General features: G+C 46.4%; 1 pseudogene across 1 annotated transcript in view; it reads right to left on the reverse strand.

Moving 5' to 3' along the window:
* Positions 1 to 137: 137 nt before the first annotated feature.
* LOC310799189 (transcription factor SOX-5 pseudogene) overlaps positions 138 to 5,000 on the reverse strand; it is a 43,249-nt pseudogene continuing 38,386 nt past the window's right edge. The window contains exon 3 of the transcript XR_014554021.1: positions 138 to 374. The product of XR_014554021.1 is annotated as a transcription factor SOX-5 pseudogene (transcript). The remainder of the gene's footprint in view (positions 375 to 5,000) is intronic.

Genomic DNA, 5,000 nt, shown 5'->3' on the forward strand with positions numbered 1-5,000 from the left:
TGAATGTGTGTGGGTTCATAACAGAGAGAGAGAGAGAGAGAGAGAGAGAGAGAGAGAGAGAGAGATAAAACAATAGAGAGAGAAAGAGAAAGCGCGTAAGAACAACAAAGCATGATAAAGGAGCTGTGTTCCTTTCATCACTGACCTTCTGGCTCGTTCTTGATCAGCTCCTCCATCTTGCGCTGTTTCAGTGTGTCCACCACATCGGCCAGGCTGCCCTTGCGCCTCTCGGGGGTCCCCAGGCCCAGAGAGCCCGCCGCCGAGCCCCCGTCACCACAGGGACGCCCCCCGCCTCCCACCTCCTCCTTGCCTGGTGAGGTAGCGTTGTGCTGGGGGTAAGGACTCAGCGAGCTCCCCTTAATGCTGTCATGCTCCTGGAGGGGAGGAGAGGAGAGGAGATAAGATGAGATGAGGACAAGAGAAGAGAGAGGAGAGAGCAGAGGAGAGAGGAGAGGAGAGGGGAGAGAGGAGAGGAATGCAGAGGAGAGCAGAGATGGTTTTCAAACTTTATCCACTACACAAAAAACGCATCACTCAGAAGTTCACAAACAACTCAACCTCCCCCACAGAGCAGAGAAGAGTAAGAGAAGATCTTATAGAAGGCGTAACTCCAGGAGAGAAGAGGGGAGAGAGCAGAGAAGAGAAGAGAAGAGCAGAGAAGATAAGAGAGGAGAAGAGAAGAGAAGAGAAGAGAAGAGAAGAGAAGAGAAGAGAAGAGAAGAGAAGAGAAGAGAAGAGAGGAGAAGAGAATGGGGGAAGGGAAGAGAGAAGATGTGATCCAGAAAACTCAGAGAGATACAACAAAATGGTAAAGATAAGGAGAAGAAGGGTCTGGCATTATACCCACTCATTACCTCCATCCTCCTCCCCCACCCTCAATCTCACTCTTTTTTCTCCCCATCTCATAGCCCACTGCAGCAGACTTTCATCCTGGGCCAGTTATCTCAAGTTAGGTCTCTCTCTCTCTCTCTCTCTCTCTCTGTCTCTCATCCTCTGGAATCAGCATGTGACTGACTTGGAGGCACTTGACAGAGCGAGCACATGAAACAACGGCAAAAAGACTCGTTGCGTCCTTAGACTCATGCTAACTCTTCATTACAAAGCTGCGGAGGCTGGGCTTTGAGGGACGTCCAACTCGACTGTACCAAACTGTACCATCCTAAGCCAGAGTTTCTGTGCTGCGCTACTTCTGTCCTAAGATTCACTAGGATTAACGCTGAGGATGCAACTCCATCAAAAAGTAAAAAAAAAAAAAAAAAAAAAAAAAAAACGGGTCTTTGTTGTTGCTTTTTTAAACTTTTTGATGGAGGAGCTGTGTCAAATTATTTTCATAAACTTGGGAAAGAAATGTTATCTTTGGTCTTATACACTCTGTGCTCTTCATACCTGGTTTAACCCAGAAGCACAGGTGGTGTGGTGTTCATTGGAGGAGATGTTTAGCCCATACAGACTTCGGGACATCATTTTCTCCAACATTCCTCTCGAAATTTGTAGACCCAGCTATGGCCCTATAATTTCTCATCTTATCGCCACATATAGAACTGTTGAATCTCATGGCAATATATCACTCAAATTCCATAACCATTTACCCGTTTAATCATTTCTCTCTTCGTGTGGGTGGTTGCTCTTTCCCTCCATGGAAGAAAAACGGTTCTCCATATTATATCGGGTAAGAGGCTTCTGGCATTTCAGGACCTCCAGTCTCATTATAATCTTCCTGGTTCGTTCTTTTTTTATTTGCAACTCCGCAGTGCTTTGTGTTCATATGGTGTCCCTTGGGGTGAAGAACTGGAAAGCCATCGCATACACAAAATCTGTACATCTAAGACCACTAAGGGAATGGTTTCTAGTCTTTATACTTTTATCACCAAGGCCGCAGAAAAAACATTGCATCTAAATCTCAGCTGGAGTAGGGATCTTTCTATTTCATCTAATATAATCAATTAAGATATGGTGTGGATTAATATCATTTTATCTTCCAGGAACCTCAATCACCAATAGATTCATTATAACTATGCCCATAGACTATACTGTACCCCTTGTAAGTATGTATTATTTCAGATAAAGCCCTAACTGTACGTTATGCCCCCTGACAACCCCTGGAATCTTTATACACATTAGGCATCTCACGCGCTACGTGCGCTCGATTCGCACAGCTCGCCCACTGCGCGTCGCATACGTAGCTCAGCCGCTATGCGGCCTCACCTGCTTTATGACATCACTGATGACATCATCACGGAAGACATCACTGATGACATCATCACTGATGACATCATCACTGAACATAGCCTCAACCAGGAAGGATGACATCACTGATGACATCACTTCATCATTAGGTAATTAGGGCAATTGCCTAATAAAAAAATACAGCTCTGTTAGGTCAGTGCTCTTTACACTTCCTGAAAGTTTCAGCCCGATCGCACGTAAAATGGCATAGCTGTTGCCAGCCAAAATTCTTGAAACAGACATCATCAGACTGATGACATCACTGATGACATCATCCCTGATGACATCATCACAGAACTTCAACAACAACAAAATCATCACAGAACTTATAATAGCCTCACCCAGGAAGGATGACATCGCTGCTGACATCATGACGACATAATTACTGATGACATCATCACTGATGACATCGGTAATTAGGGCAATCACCGAATTAAAAAATCTGGCTCCGTCAGGTCCACATGGGCTTCAAAAAGAGGGAGGCTGAATTGGGCACTGGCCTAGCTACAGCACCTATTGCCTAGCCCCACCCCTTCATGACGACACCAACATCCCCCTAGCCACTCCCCATACCCATCCGATCGAACCCGACTCTCTACGACCTTCCTATCCCGCTACGGCCCCATTTCCTGCCCCCTTCCTTGATCCGAATAAGATTAGATCCATTCCCAAATGTAATGGGTTCTTCCTTGGTCCATGCTAAACCCTTGCACCAAGTTTCCTGGAAATCGGTCCAGTCGTTTTTACGTAAACCTGCTAAAAAGCAAGCAAGCAAACAGACAAACAAACAAAGAAACGGACAAACGGCGTCAAAAACATAACCTCCTTACTGGTGGAGGTACAACAATAGTGGAGAAAACAAACCTCACAACAGGAGTAGATAAATGCTGCCATCTTCATGTCTGACCTGTGTTAGACAGTCCTCATGATAGACTTAATACTGGCTCAGCCCAATTAACAGTGACACTGACAGGGAGGACACGTCTCACACACACACACACACACAAACACGCGCGCACACACATGATACACACACGCACGCGCGCGCAGATACACACACACACACACACACACACACACACACACACACACACACACACACACAATATACTAAGGTGTGTGTTGTACAGTTTCCATTACAGAAGCAGTCAGTCAGTGGATCAGCTCTTTATAGTCAGGCAGGTCACTGGTCCACGCGGTTAATCTTTGGCTAATCGCACTACAGTAGGCTATGTAGCTCACCACCTGGGACCACAGCCACACACACAAACATGCACGCACACACACGCCTCTGTCTCTCTTATTGTGTGTGTATGAGAAGCAGATAGATGCAAACACACACACACACACACACACACACACACACACACACACACCCCCCCCCACACACACACACACACACACACGCGCCTCTGTCTCTCTTATTGTGTGTATGAGAAGCAGATAGATACAAACACACACACACACACACACACACACACACACAGACGGTGTGTTTTGTGGTGACAGCTGTATTGATGATAGGGTGTATTCCAGTGGTTATGGTCACTCACTAATCATTAGCTAGCATGCTGCCGGTGGAGTTGGAACTTAATACCCAGATCACAGTCCACTATGAAGTCATCTGGACCCAGCATCAACTCTATTCTATTCTATTCTATTATATTGCTTGGATGAATGAGGGGTTTCTATTATTTAAATGTATTTTATTTTATTTTGTGTTCTGTTTGTTTCTGATCATGCCCAGGCCCTGGACAGATGGAGCTCGTCTATTTCTGCATATACAGCATTATGAATAACCTTGTTGTTGTTGTTAAAAGCCAATTTTGGGGCAGAGCAAACAAAGCAAAGAGTCAAACAGTTTCTCTGCATTATATTGAGAGAATAGAGTTGAGGCAGAGGCTTTTAATATTGACCATGCTTTCATTCTCATTGGCCAAACACCATGAGAGGTACAGCAAACCTGAGGAACCATTCTCACCTGGCTTTTTCTCTCTCTCTCTCTCTCTCTCTCTCTCTCTCTCTCTCTCTCTCTCTCTCTCTCTCTCTCTCTCTCTCTCTCTCTCTCTCTCTCTCTCTCTCTCTCGGAACCTGGCAGGCAGGTAGCCCATTGGCCCATCCTTTACACTAGCTGTGGGCCAATTACACCCCATAAAAAAGAACAAAAGCAGTTGACGGCCCGAAACTGTGCAACAATTGTGCAACATGTTAATCCCCCCAAAAACACTCGAAAACACACACAGACAAGTCTAGTTTGCTCTAAACATATAACTGATTCATTCCGTGATACATGCAAAGTTCGAACACTGTAACGTGAGTGATGTCTTATCCTTGTTTTTTCCTTGCTACAGCGCTGGCTTAACTTGCGGTGGAAACAGTGGCAGAGTTCTCTTCTTCTTCTTCCCACGGGGCCCCCTGGTGGTCAGGGGGCCCGCTGCATTCGCATATAATGCCTTTGGGCAGAAATGGCCCTGGCTGAGAGCTGGGCTGAGTAGGGGGCTGAGTGAGGGCTGTCACAGAGAAGAGGAGGACAGGTCTTGTGATGTTAACACTGTGAAAGCCGCCACTCTTCTCGTCTCACCACCTGACCCAGTCACAGCCTAGAGGCCTGAACCCTCTTTCCCCCCCTGTAGTCTTTGACTGCCTGACCCAGTCACAGCCTAGAGGCCTGAACCCTCTTTCCCCCCCTGTAGTCTTTGACTGCCTGACCCAGTCACAGCCTAGAGGCCTGAACCCTCTTTCCCCCCCTGTAGTCTTTGACTGCCTGACCCAGT

The sequence above is a fragment of the Poromitra crassiceps genome, assembly GCF_964638095.1.
Source record: "Poromitra crassiceps genome assembly, chromosome: 2".
Taxonomy (NCBI): Eukaryota; Metazoa; Chordata; class Actinopteri; order Beryciformes; family Melamphaidae; genus Poromitra; species Poromitra crassiceps.